At 36.0% G+C, this 15,378-nt stretch overlaps 1 long non-coding RNA gene across 1 annotated transcript; it reads left to right on the top strand.

Annotated features, from left to right (window-relative positions):
- The first annotated feature begins 1,007 nt into the window (after positions 1-1,007).
- On the top strand, positions 1,008-14,373 carry LOC120243877. Its single transcript, XR_005531419.1, has 4 exons — positions 1,008-1,017; positions 3,139-3,140; positions 12,513-12,523; positions 14,300-14,373. It is a non-coding gene; the product is annotated as an uncharacterized LOC120243877 (long non-coding RNA).
- Positions 14,374-15,378: the final 1,005 nt, after the last annotated feature.

Here is a 15,378-nt window from a genome sequence, read left to right as displayed (position 1 = left end):
TAAATCAGTTGCCCCCGGAGGCATGAGTGAAACCCAATAATTTTATTGTCTAAGGAATTATAGTGATCTACCACTAAGTTACACATGTAGCCAAACTCATATTTCAGGTATCCAGAAGTTCAGTGTTTTGATTAGTAGCTCCAATTTAAGCAAACATAAATGAAAACCTTCAGTTAGTTTGAAGTAATCAATAAATTCATCAATCCAAGCATTTATTGTCTATTTAATCACATTGTGTGTGTGTGTGTGTGTGTGTGTGTGTGTTTCTGAAAATTTCACATCTTCATCTAGCCCCACATACATTTTTAGTCTTATTAGAAAGGCTTCTATTTATTTTGGCTTAATTTTATAGTATGATTTGAATTCTTGTTACATTATTTTTCCCTTAAATTTCTTAGCTTTAGCCTTGGAAGAACATATTAGTTCCATGAAGTATTTACAAGATTGTCTTGCCTAAATGGAACCTCTTTTATTATATATCCAGCTACTGAAAGTGTTGGTATTAATTGATCAAACCCTATAACTATATTTTCATGTAATATGTTCTTATGATTTTCACAGCAACAAAGAGATTTTACTTCTTCCGCTAAACCCTATTAATTTCAGCCAATATTATGTTTATTTGTAGCTGAAATGTGGGCTTAGCTTTAGATAAAATCTTGGTTACAGCGAGACGACAAGTACTGCTGTTGGTCTTTAAATTTTAAAGGGCATGTTTCTTAGGGTTAAGTTATCTACCATATATTCCATCAGGGTGGCCTTTATCCAAATGTAGGACAAAGATACTATTATCTTCACATATGTATTTCCCCCTACCTCTGAGTCTTTCTAGAAATGCTTCACTTTATAGATTTTTGCTGAACCTCTGCTAAACTACTAAGTGTTAATCACCAATGAAGAGTTAATATAAGCCTTTTTTCAGAAGAATATGCATAATTGAGTTCCTGGAAAGAATTTCAGTGTGTGTGTGTGTGTGTGTGTGTGTGTGTGTGCGCGCGCGCGCGTGCATAAACATGGGTTGGCGGGAGGGTCTTCCTACACCTTGAATAAGCAATGTTTTGTGTCTTATGATTCAACTGAATTCTGATATTCTACATGGAGATAACATCAGAACCTATAGGTTAAGGGTTCTGTCCTACAGGCCTGACCTTCTCTCCATTCAGACACCAATCGCAAAACTGAGTTATCATCTATGCTTCTGATGGGCTAAACCAGAGGTTCTTAAGACTCCCTCCCCATATTGGCTTGATTTATAGAACAGCTCACAGAACTCACAGAAACATTTTACTTACTAGATTACCAGTTTATTATGAAAGGGGATGACTCAGGAACATCCAGATGGAGGGCAAGGTATGGGGAAAGGGTGTGCAGCTTTCATGCCCTCTCTGAACATGTCACCCTCCCCCATCTCTACATGTTCACTAATCTGGTTGCTCTCTGAACCTTATCCTTTTGTGTTTTTATGGAGGCTTCATTACATAGACACAACTGATTATATCATTGACCAATTTCAACTGATTCGACCTCCAGGCCTTCACCCCTTCCTGGAGATCAGAGGGTGGGACTGAAGGTTCCCACCCTCCAATCACTTGGCTGGTTTTCCTGACAACCAGCTCTCATCTTTAGGTTACCAAAGGACTTTGCAGAAGTCATCTCATTAACATAGAAAAAGACACCTTTATGGTTCTCATCACTTATGAAATTCCAAAGGTTTTAGGAACTCTGCAAGAAATGGGGAGGAAGACCAAATATATATTTCTTATTATAAATCACAATATCATCGCGCAAAATAGGCAGATCCTGACTGAAAATGTTGAATGCCCAAGCACATAAATCCTAGTTATCAAGATGTCACACTTAAGAAGGTGAAACTTTTCTTGTGGATGGATGAATGGAAAGGAATGAGTCACAGTGCCACGTTACTGCCAGGACCGAAATATCTGAAATGCAGAAACCAGGTTTGCTTAAACCAGTAATAATATAGCAGGCTGGGCTGCTGAATAAATTTGTTGAATAAATGAATTGATTAATCTAGCCTGTTTCTTCATTGAGTGAGCCCGTCTGCTAATATTTTATGAAAAACTGATTTTTTTTCTGTTTTAACAGTCTCAATAATACTAATGAGATCTGAAATCTGCCAATTTTTCATGTGGAGTCAAACATAAATTAATAGTAATGACTCCATTTCCATTTTATCCATTAATTAATTATCTTTTCAATCACAGTTTTGAAAGGATTTTTTTTCTAACAGATGGGTCAAACATCTGTATTTAACCATTTTATTATATCACATGTAAAGCGTAAAGTGTATATGCTATCTAAATTGAATGCAATCATTCAAAGGAAAAAAAAGTTTTGGATTATTAACAGATATTTTTATCATATTTCATTTAATTTTATGAAAAAATTATTCAACTTCAATTACTTTCTCTTTGACTTTTCTTTATAAAGGTGTTATATATTGATATTTTTCTTTTTCCAGAGGTATAGTTTAATTTTCAATTTCAAGTCTCTATTTATCTGAAAGAATACTAATTTTATTTTGGTGTATATACATATAATTTCTTCAACAAATATAGTTTAATTTTATTTAGGAAATTAAGTTCAACAGAATTAATAGTTTCAACAGTTTTATTTTTTTATTTTTTTAATGTTTATTTATTTTTTGAGACAGAGAGAGACAGAACTTGAGCGGGGGAGGGGCAGAGAGAAGGGGCAGAGAGAGAGGGAGACACAGAATCTGAAGCAGCAGGCTCCAGGCTCTGAGCTGTCAGCACAGAGCCTAACTGGGCATTGAACTCATGGAACACGAGATCATGACCATGAGCTGAAGGCGGCCACTTAACTGACTGAGCCACCCAGGCTCCTCTAGTCTCAATAGTTTTAACTTTTAATCTTTTGGGGGAAGTTTTGATTGTATCTACTAATTATTCCCGAGTCTTGGTCCACTCTTTCTATGGTAACATCATTGAAATTCTTTAAAATGTTATATAACAAATGAACTATTATGAGTAAGTGCAGTGTATCTGTTAGAGCATAGCTCCTAGAATGGGTTTTTCTGCCATGAACATTGATCTTCAGATCATAATGGGGATAAATCAAGTGGGAGAAAGTCCCAGAACTTATGGTCTAAGGCAGTTGTTCTCAAACAACTCTTGATGTACATCAGAATCACCTGTAGTACTTATTAAGACACAGATGACTAGGTTGCATGTCAGAACCTTCTGTTTCCTAGGTCTGATTTGTAACTTAAGGGTTTACATTTCTAACTCATTTCCTGGTGTCGCTGAGGATGCTGTTGGCGCAGGGACCACACCTGAAGAGGGAAGCCTAGGTCTACATGCTCTAAATAAGCTGTTTTTCGAGTGTTATATTATTGGCAGGAAGGAAAAGGAGGTTTTAAGACTCTGGATGCTCCTGAAAAGTCCTGACTGCACTCTCCTTCAACAGTCACAGCATTACCATCTCCTCTACTGCCATAGGGAGACCATGAAGATGAGTCACATGGGTGTCACTGTGATAAGCCCCTAGGTCAGCCCTCATCTCCTGCTTTCCAACTTCCTTCTGCCTCAACACTTCTCTACTTCATTTTCCTTATTTTCTGTTTTCCTGGCTCCTGAGTCATTTCTAAGTGTCCTCTGAAACTCACATTTCATCACCAACATGCACTCTCTGTCCTCAACTGCTTCTCTTTGACTTTTTGTTTGAACTAAGTAGACTCTTTGCCACAGCCATTGCTTCCTCAGCAGTCCTCTGCAGCAAGGGCTGTTTTACCTCCCAAACTTTTGAATATTTGACCTGGGGGTGGAATAGACATCCTGGCCATTTCCTAATCTCTCTCAGCTCCTCCTTCTCAATTCCATTCCCACTTTTGAGACTTAGGTTATAGGATGTATCATCAAATTACCCACCTGTTATCATCACCTCCTAATACTTAGTTAGATCATCTTTATCTGATAAGCATTTAATTACCCAATTCACTTCCTCACTCTGGCAACACTTTAAATTAAATTTATTGATAATTTCAGTTTATGGGTTGATGAATCTCTTGAACCGATTTACTCCTAGTTTCTTGAATGATCTTAAGTTCCACACTCAGCAAATCATTCCCAGGACATAGCCACATTTTGTCACTGTCTATAACAGCAGACCTTTCATTTTCTCAATTTCATGCAATTGTTCCGATATTCAGATTTCTTTTCAAGCCATTCACAAAAGTTTTCACCAGGAGCCTGTGGGCTATTGATTCTACCAAACTTGAACTGTGTCACTGCCCTGCTCTTATATCCCATTTTACTCATACTTCAAAATGTATCTAATTCAGGCCACTTCTCACTGTCTTTATCACTGCCAGGCTAATCCAAGACATTCTCATCAATCTCTTTATGTTCCCACTCCTGATGCTGACTCTGTAGATTCTCAACTCTATAGCTAGAGTTTAGGGTTTTCCTTCTTAAAATGTTTGTCAGAGAATGTTAGAAATAGTTCCCCATTTCTGTCACAGTAAAAGACAAAAAAGCTCCTGTTCATAGTCAACATTGACAAACTAATGATCTGCACTGTGTTCCTTAAACTGTCCAGGAATGTTCCTACCTCAGGGTCTTTGTACTAGCTGTCTCTTTTGTCAGTGATGTTCATTATCAAAATATGCACATGTCTTGCTCCCTTATCTCCTTTAAGTTCTTGCTGAAATGTCACTTTAAAAAAAATTTTTAATGTTTTTTATTTATTTCTGAGAGAAAGAAACAGCATGAGCAGGGGAGGGTGATACAGAACCTTAAACAGGTTCCAGGCTCTGAACTAGCTGTCAGCACAGAGCCCAACACGGGGCTCGAACCCACGAACCATGAGATCATGACCTGAGCTGAATTCGGAAGCTTAACCAAGTGAGCCACCCAGGCACCCTGAAATGCCACATTTTAATGGGCTTTCTTGATAATTCCAACTACAGTTATGATTCCTAACTATTGGTTATGTCTTGTTTATGGCTTGTTTTTCTCCAAAGAACTTATCACCACGTAAAATCTTTTTTATTTCATTCATAAATTTTAAAAAATGTATAAAAACAAATAATGTGCTCTATATTTAAGTCTGAAAAACACAATAAAAGTGGTACTCAGAGGAAATTGTTAGTCTTCTTTATTAACATGAAAGTAAATAAATGATGCCTTCTATTTTAAAAGATAGCAAAATAAAAAGATAAATATAGGGATGGATGATCATATGACTTAATAATTATTAATGCATAAGTTAATTCCAAAATAACAGAAGAATTTTTATTCATAATAGAAATTATGAATAAAATAAATAATGGTTCTTAAGGAAATGAATAAAAGAGAAAGACATTTAGGTGTTCTGAAGAATTAATAAAGGAAGAAGTATAGAACTTTGGAAAAGATAAAAGGGAATAATCAAAGTAATATTGTGTGTCAACTATACTGAAATAAAAAAATTAAAAGAACAACAAAATCAATAAATACAGAACATGGTAAAAGGAATTATTGTTTGTTTTGAAGGTCAACTGTTATTTTTGCCTTAGATATTTTTGTAATAATTTTTCTTCAAACAATCCAAAACTAAAAAATATGAAATTTTCATTAAACAACTTTCCTTATGTTTACAGAAATTATTCAATAAAATTTCTTTATGAAAGAAGTTATAGTTACAGAGCAAATTCAAAGAATTATATGAAATAACTTATTCAGGTGTATAAATAAATTTGATAGCACAAATGAAAGAGAAAAAACATGGGGGCGCCTGGGTGGCTTAGTCGGTTAAGCGTCCGACTTTCGCTTAGGTCATGATCTCGTGGTTCGTGGGTTCGAGCCCCGCGTCGGGCTCTGTGCTGACTGCCAGCTCAGAGCCTGGAGCCTGTTTCAGTCTGTGACTCGCTCTCTCTCTGACCCTCCCCTGCTCACGCTGTCTCTCTCTCTCTCTCCTAGAAATAAATAAAAATATTAAAAAAAAAAGAAAGAAAGAGAAAAAACATAAATAAATAAGTAAAACTGACTAAAGAAGAGATAGAAAAATTAAGAAACCAGGAAAGTTGTCAAAAATCTATTTCTCATAAATTTTGCATCATATTAATTTTCGATACTATTTTAACAAGGTGGCTGTTGGAGCTCTTGATATCGCAGTCATATTTCAGTCAGAAGGGATGAAAATAGGACACGAACACAGCATTTTACTTACATCAAAGTGTTCAGAAATTCTCCTAGCTGCTAGGAAAGTTGGAAAATATAGACTTTTATCTGAGCAGCAATATGCCCAGACAAAAATGTTGTGATTATGTTATGAAGGAGATTGAGTGAGCCAACTAGAAATCCTTAGTACAAAGGCATAAAATATCTGAATAATTATAGACATATAATATCATGAAAATGTTAATAGTCTCAAAGGACAAAGCTCACATTACCAGATATTTATACATGTTACAAATTCATGGTAATAATAATAATATGCTACTGATATGAGAAATAAAAAATGAAGTGAGATTAATAGAACTAAGGAGTTCAGAAATAGATACCCCACACTTGTGGCAGACCTTACTCTTTGGTGTAAGTGCACCACAAATCTAGGAATAAATGGTATTATTAGACTATCCACCTCAATCGCATGGGGAGAATTATATCCCTATCTCACACCACCTATAAAAACATATCCCCAAATATTAATGATTTAAATGTGAAAGTATGCATGTAAATGTGAGAAAAGTAATGTGGGAGAAAATCTATATTACTTCCAATGGGGAAGAATTTCTTAATTGTAACATTCAAACACTTAAGTACAAAGGTAATCATTGAATAATGACAGCATCCAAGTTATGAATTTTTGCCGAATGAACACTGCCATGTACAAAGCAAGCTGATGCCTGACATGCAAGGTGACATTATTGCAATTTCTGAAATCAACAAATATTAAATATGTATATATTGTACATTACATAAAACACCTACCATTGCATGAAAGCCTTGAAGAATGACATGTACTCAGCCATGTGATGTGTTTCCCCTAGTATCATTCACAATGATTTTATTTATTACTAATATCTTTATTTTAAATTGTGTATATACTAAACCCTGTCCTTTATCAGGAATTCTCTCATTTGTTATTAACTCTGCCTAATGGCCCATAGTCTGCCCCTTCCCACCTTCATGTATTAGTTTAAAATTTACCTCCTTGGGCATGCTGCTTTTGATCATTTAAAAACAACCTACCCATTTACTTTCTTTTCTAGCACTCTATAACTGTTGTCTATAGTTTTTATTACAGTGTGATAATTATGCTGTTTAACTGTTGGGAGATAATAGAGAAAAAAAATCTTCATGTTTTGACAATGAGGGTTTTCTGAGTGAATTTTGATGAAACTTGGGATCTTGGGCTAAGAGTAAGCAAATTCAAATTAATTTACAACTCGGTAGATTGTGAGAAGTACACAGAGATTTGCACAACTTCCCCTTTCAAGAAGGAAGATGATGGGGGCATTGGGGACCCTTGTGCCTGGAGACACAGAATTTATCTGGCTCTTGGAGAGATGTACTTATAAATAAATAAATAGAGAATTGAAGTTCCCACCTGGTTACATATCCAAGGATCTCTCTATAGGAGGGCAGGAGAGCATCTGACTCTTTCCCCTCTGTAGGCAGAGAAAATTCACTTTTTTTCTTCATTCTTTGTTTATGACACAGATAGCAAAGTTTGTGTGTATAGGACATTTGACCTGACTTTTAATGTGTTGACCTAGGCTAAGAATTGAGGGATGGGGAACCATGCGGTCACTTTTTAAGTAAATAATTATAATCCGTTTCTGGTCCTAAGCACCTCATATGCATAACAGGACAAAATTAATAAAGCTGAATATTAAAAACCTGTATGGCTGATTGATGCTGGGAAATGTGTGTGCTTGTGTTTGAGTGTGCCTCTCTGGGTGTGAGGCATTTGCGTATGTGGGTCCATATGTTCTTGGTGACTTAACTGTCATTTCTCACCAGTGATGCTGATCATGATCCACAGTGTTTCTTGCACCCCAGCTTTTCTTGCCCCACACTTCCCAGTCAATAGTCCGACTTTCATTCCACAGCTTGTGGGTGTGTGTGCTCCTCATTCAGTCCCAGATTCCCTGTCTTCACTGTCAGTCTCCCCACTGCACAAGAAGGCGGATGCTTGTATGCATACACACTGCTCTACCAGTTAGCATATTTCTCAGCATAGATCCGACTATGAACATAGAGTTAATGAGTAAACACCCTTCCAAAATGTTTAAATGTTGAGATTTAAGACAAAGGCAATCAAGGTTTTGTGGATTTCCACAGCATTTTTAAAATATGTGCTTCCATGGTCAACAGACACATGAAACGACGCTCAGCATCCCTCCTCATCAGGGAAATACAAATCAAAACCACACTGAGATACCACCTCATGCCAGTCAGAGTGGCTAAAATGAGCAAATCAGAGTACTCTAGATGCTGGCGAGGATGTGGAGAAACGGGCACCCTCCTACACTGTTGGTGGGAATGTAAATTGGTACAGCCCCTCTGGAAAACAGTGTGGAGGTTCCTCAGGAAACTAACAATAGAACGTCTCTATGACCCAGCAATAACACTGCTAGGAATTTACCCAAGGGATACAGAAATGCTGTTGCATAGGAGCTCATGCACCCCAATGTTCAGAGCAGCACTCTCAACAATAGCTAAAACATGGAAAGAGCCTAAGTGTCCATCAGCGGACGAATGGATCAGGAAGATGTGGTTTATCTATACCATGGAATACTACATGGCAATGAGAAACAATGAAATCTGGCCATGTGTAGCAACATGGATGGACCTTGAGGGTGTTATGCTGAGTGAAATAAGTCAGGCAGAGAAGGACAAATACCATATGTTTGCACATATAGGAGGATTAGGAGGAACTTAACTGAGGAACAAGGGGGAGAAGAAGGGGGGAAATGGTGGGGGAAAGGGAGAGAGGCAAACCATGAGAGACTCTTGAATGCTGACAAAAACTGAGGACTGATGGATGTGGAGGGAGGGGGGATGGGCATGGAGGAGGGCACTTGTGGGGAAGAGCACTGGGTGTTATGTGGAAATTAATTTGACAATAAACTATTTGTAAAAAAAAATAATAAGATAAAATAAAATAAAATATGTCCTTCCATTACACCTGTATTTTTCGTTTTAAAACTAAAATCTTTTCAATATATTTTTATTTAATTTCCCATGAAACATTATTGAAGGATGTTTGGAATGCTTGCAGTGGGGTCTTATCTTTTTCTGAGGATTTTGGTTATTAATACCATTCAATAAAAACATGATACTATTTCAGACTGAGACCAATCAGGCAAAAGGAGGAGATATCTGATTCCACCTAGAATTTATAAGATTTTAATGACTCCTAGGCCTACATAAATAAAATTGTTTAAGCTTTGTACTTTTGTCAAATGTTTATATCCATCTATTTTGAAGAAATGTTTTTCTTTATTTGAGATGTAACTCACATAGCATATTTTTATATCGTATCTCAATATTCACTCAAATTTATAGTATTTTTCTTAGCAAGCATGTATAATTATTGTCATATGTTTTTCAGTTTATGAGTAATAGAATGTTTTCTCATAACAATGCCTATATCATGGCAATAGTTGCTTGATTTGTGTTCTATTTTTCATGTGTTTTATTGGCAAACACTTTAAAATGCTTCATCAAATATAAATTATAATGATTAATTTAATGCAGCATACAAAGAGAAATAGAAATAAGCATTTGCATTAAAAAAAACCTATCCTTTTAGTAACTCAACATAGGGCATGCAAAGTGGTGTCCATGACAATAAGTGATAGTAAAAATGTATTTGTGAGTTTAAGATTATGTTATCTAATAATTAGATACATATTCCCATTGTTTTAATTTTACTGTGAGAAAATTCTTTTGTACTAAACAAAAGTAGGTAAGATAATCCTGCCATTATAAAAGAACAAATGTTAAATTTGGCCAGAGCCACAGAAGTCAAAAGAAATGGGGTTAGGCAAAATAGGCCTTGTCCAATTTAAGCTAAAAATAATCATAAAAATATTCACTGAGTATTTCTGAAAAAGCTAAATAGCTTCAGATGAATAGGTTTTTAAGTACTTCATAAAATGAATCTAGGATTAAGATTATTTAAATCTGTTAGCTTTCTGGACTATGCCAAAGGTAGGTTATTTCATAGAAGAAAAGAACCAGACAATGCATTTTATGTAATTATTTTGATTATCAATTATCATTATTATCTATTATTATTTGAAAATAATATTACTAATTACAAAATAGAACCCCTGCATCAGTGTGTCAGTCATCTTTTTCCAAAATGCCAGTGCTGGTAGAACACATGTGTATTAAGAGATTTATTTTAAAGAAATGGCTCATACGATTGTGTGGACAGGAAGACCAAAACCTGTAAGGTAACTGTCAGGTTGGAGATCTTTGTAAGAGCTGTTTTTGCAATCTTGAAGCTGAAGGCTGGAAACTGTGGCAGAATCTCTTTGTTATACCTGAAGATAAAATTCCTTCCTCAGGAAGCCCCAGTCTGCTTGGAAGGCCTTCCACTGATTGAATGAGGCACATGGACATTTTAGAGGGTAATCAGCTTTGCTTAAAGTCAACTGATTGTAAATGTTGATCACATTAAAAATATCTTTACAGAAACATCTAGCCAAGTGTTTGAGCAAACATCTTGCTACCTGTCTAGTCAACACATCAAATTGACTACACAATCAGTAATTAAGATTTAACTTCAAGTGACAGAAACTCCAAATCAAAATGACTTGAATAGTAAAGATACACGTTACCTCCCAGCCAACAAAATGCAAAGCACCCCCTGTGTTGGTGGCACCAGATTCTTTCTGTTTTTCCAATCTGTTACTTTCTATGGAGACTTTATCCTAGATCTTATAGCAAGATAGCTATAGTATTTTGAGGCTCACATCCCAGAGACAGAAGAGAAAGACTGTTTCTTACTATGTCTTATTCCTAGGAATTTACCCAAGTGATACAAGAATGCTGATGCATAGGGGCACACATACCCCAATGTTCATAGCAGCCCTCTCAACAACAGCCAAATCATGGAAAGAGCCTAAGTGTCCATCAACTGATGAATGGATCAAGAAGATGTGGTTTATCTATACATGGAATACTCCATGGCAATGAGAAAGAATGAGATCCTGCCATGTGTAGCAACGTGGATGGAATTTGAGGGTGTTATGCTGAGTAAATTAAATCAGGCAGAGAAGGACAGATACCATATGTTTGCACTTATAAGTGGAGCAGGAGAAACTTAACAGAGGACCATGGGGGAGGAGAAGGAAAATAACTGAGGAGAGGGATGGAGGCAAACAATGAGAGACTCTTGAATACTGAGAACAAACTGAGGGCTAATGGGGGTGGGGGAGAGGGGAAGAAGCGTGATGAGTATGGAGGAGGGCACTTGTAGGGATAAGCACTGGGTGTTAAAATGAAACCAACTTGACAATAAACTATGAAAGAAAAAATGTTTCCCCATAAATCCCACTATCACATTTCCCTTGTCACCTCAATATCATAAGCAGTCACATGCTCATTTCTGGTCTACACTGTTGAGAGGAAAGGGGAAACTTGGCCTGGCTTGGACTGGATATCTGATGAGGAGTAGGTATTTTGGGAACAACCAAAATGCCTGTATTACTAATTGTATTTACCCATATTTTCACAGGTCTTTTGGATTATGCCTGTTTGCAGTTCTTTCTATTGATCTAAAAAAAGTCACTAGTAACTTCATGGATAGGAGTCTCAAATCTTGTACTTTCTCTTGTTTACTGAGCACTTCTATGTGATGTGGCTTCCTGAAATTCAGCATTTGTAAAATGAGCTTTTAATCTTCCCTTCTAACCTTCTATCACTCTTATTTAGCAGCTAAAACTACCATCCACTCAATTACTCCACAGAGAAAACTAAGAGTCAATCCAGACATCTTATTTTCTCACAAAGATGTCCAGCTGTTTACAAAATAAGGGTGTTTTTGTCTTTAACTCTTGACTCAATTTCCTCTTCACCATTCCCATTGCTGCTTCCCTAATCCTGACCTTTCTGTTCAAAACTCTAACCAAATGCCTCATATTTTTGAAGCATACTGCTGTCAACACTGTTTTCCTAAAATTCAAATATGATTCCTTAGACAACCTGCTCAAAACTCTTCAAAATTATCATTTAGCCTGGTGGGATAAAATCTTAACTATTATAAATATTAGACCCAAAGCAAATTTCCTTCCTTGTATTGTTAAAATTCTCATAGTCAACTTTGTCTACTCAAACCAGGTAGATTTCTAAGCTACAGTTTACTTGCTAAAATTTCACAGGGCTTCTCTACCTTGTTCCCCAGAGAAGGAAGAAATACCTACTTCCTCTTTATTGTTACGTGGGTGTACTCACTACAATGAGTAGACTGTGGTCTATCTGAGGGTTGGAGCTGATGTTCAACTTTGTATCCAGAGGTTAACTTAGTAGTAACTATATACGTGATTTCCAGTGGGTAGTTTTAATGATGTTTAGAAAAACTGGTATTAATGGTGATCTCAGGGACTGTACAAAGATTTACAGATTGCCAAACAATTTAAATGGATTGTGCTATCTTATAATCACAATAACCCCATGAACCATGTGATATTATTACCCTTCATTTACCAAGGAAGCTATGGGTTAAAGACAATAGTAGTAAAGGCAGGACTCAAATGAAATCAAGTGTCTATGGTCATAACAATGACCATGTTATCTCTTGGATTATTTAAACTGAGAATTTGTGTGTGTGTGCCTCTGTGTGTGTGCGCATCCACAGGTATGCATGTGTGCATGTATGTATGTTATTACCTACATTTGGCTACCTACCTGTTCATACCCAAAGCAATCCATGCATGTAATGAAGTGCCCATCAAAATACCAACAGAAGTTTTCATAGAACTACAACAAACAATTCTAAAATTTATGTGCATCCACAAAAGATGCGAAATAGCCATCGTAATTTTGAAAAATAAAAGCAAAGCAGGAAGTATCACAATTCCAGATTTCAGGTTATATTATAAAGCTGTAGTGATCAAAACAGTATAGTACTGGCACAAAATTAGGCAAAGAGAACAATGGAACAGAATAGAAATCCAACAAATGAACCTACAATTATGTGGTCAATTAACTTTCAACAAAGAAGAAAATAACACACAATGGGTAAAAGACAATCTCTTCAATAAATAATGTTAGGAAAAATGGACAACAACATGCAAAAGAATGAAACTGGACAACTTTCTTATACCAAACTCACAATGGATTAAGAACCTAAATGTGAGGCCTGAAACCCTAGAAATCCTTCAAGAGAGCACAGGTAGTAAGTAGTGTCTCTGACATCAGCCATAACAACATTTTTCTAGACATGTCTCGTGAAAACCAAAAATGAACTATTTGGAATACATCAAAATAAATTCTGTACAGCAGAGGAAATAATCAAGAAAATTAAAAGGTAGACTACGGAATGGGAGAAGATATTTGCAAATGGCATATCTGATAAAGGGTCAGTAACCAAAATATGTAAAGAAATTATACAGCTCAACACCACAAAACAAATAATCCAATTGAAAAATGGGCAGAAGAAATGAACATTTAGCCACCGAAGACATCCAGATGGCCAAGAGACACATGAAAAGATGCACAACCATAATCATCATCATGAAATGCTGATCAAAACTACTATGAGATATCATATTACACCTGCCAGAATGGATAAAATTAAAACCAGAAGAAGAAACGTTAAGTGTTGGCAAGGATGTGGAGAAAGGGGAACCCACCTGCACTGTTGGTGGGAATGCAAACTGCAGCAGCCCCTCTGGAGGACCGTATGGAGGTTCGCCAAAGAGTGAAGAATAGAACTACTCTCCAACCCAGTAATAGCACCACTGGGTATTTACCCAAAGAATATGAAAACACTAATTTGAAAGGATATATGGATCCCCTGTTTATTTATAACAGCCACATTATGGAAGCAGCCCAAGTGTTGACTGGAAGATGAATGGATAAAGAATATGTATATATATAATGGAATATTACTCAGGCATAAAAAGAATGAAATCTTGCCATTTGTAATGACATGGATGGAGCCAGAGAATATTATGATAAGCAAAATAAGCCAGTGAGAGAAAGACAGATGTCAAATTATTTCACTTATATGAGGAATCTAAGAAACAAAGCAAATAAGCAAAGGGAGAAAAAAGAGACAAAACAAAAAAAGAGTCTTAACTACACAAAACAAGTGATGGTTATCAGAGGTGAGGTAAGTGGGGGGATGGGTGAAATACGTGAAGGGGGTTAAGAGTACACTTATCTTGATGAGCACGGAGTTGAATCACTATATTGTGCACCCCGAAATATTATAATACCCTATGTTAACTACACTGGAAGAAAAGAAAAGAAAAGAAAGGAAAAGAAAAGAAAAGAAAAGAAAAGAAAAGAAAAGAATAGAAAAGAAAAGAAATAACAGCTGAATGAATAATGAAACCAGTCATACAAACAATTGAATAGTGCCACTTAAAAAAGATGACTTCTGTGAATGAAAATTTCCTTATGGCAATCATAACTTATTTTATTTTGGAAAATGAGGATACTATCTCCACAATGGATCAATATTTTCATGAAAAGTATGTCTTAATCACTTTTTCAAAGCTTAAGGAACTTTAAGAACAAATTATATAATTTGATTTGATCAAGACTAGTTAATTCTTTTTTCGTTTTGAAAAACCACACAAAGTAAAGCCTTTTGAAAATAGCTCAGTAAGATAAAATTATTAGAGAAAGTTACCCTAAAAGTATGGCTCTTGCTGTACTATCCTGGAGTTATTAGAATGATAAGATACTTCATTTTTTTAGTGTTTATTTTTTGAGAGAGAGAGAGAGCACAAGTGGGACATGGGTAGAGAGAGAGGGGACAGAGGATCTGAAGCAGGTTCTGTGCTGACAGCAGTGAGCCCGATGCAGGGCTTGAACTCATGAACTGTGAGATCATGACCTGAGCCAAAGTCGGATGCTCAACTAACCAAACCACCGATGCACTGCTAGAATGATAAGAGTCTTTAAATGAAATTATTGCCTGACTAAGAGATATATTTTGTTAGGTGAATATGCTTTGAACTTTTAAGCTTCAAAACTGTTTTATGTCATATAGTGCAATGTTGACTCCTATTTGCTGTGGTTTCCATTTGTATGTTTATATTTAACCCAGAATAGCGAATCAAGTAACTTATGGAGTTTAGAAATATTGTGATATTATGGCACAAAGTAATAATATTTTTTATATAGCCAAGAAGATGTTTTTATAGTGTAGATAGATAGATAG

This window comes from Hyaena hyaena, unplaced genomic scaffold (assembly GCF_003009895.1).
Source record: "Hyaena hyaena isolate Hyena2069 unplaced genomic scaffold, ASM300989v1 scaffold_360, whole genome shotgun sequence".
NCBI classification, from domain to species: domain Eukaryota; kingdom Metazoa; phylum Chordata; class Mammalia; order Carnivora; family Hyaenidae; genus Hyaena; species Hyaena hyaena.
The sequence above is the reverse complement of the archived record's forward strand: the minus strand, read 5'-3'. Positions and strand labels throughout refer to the sequence as shown.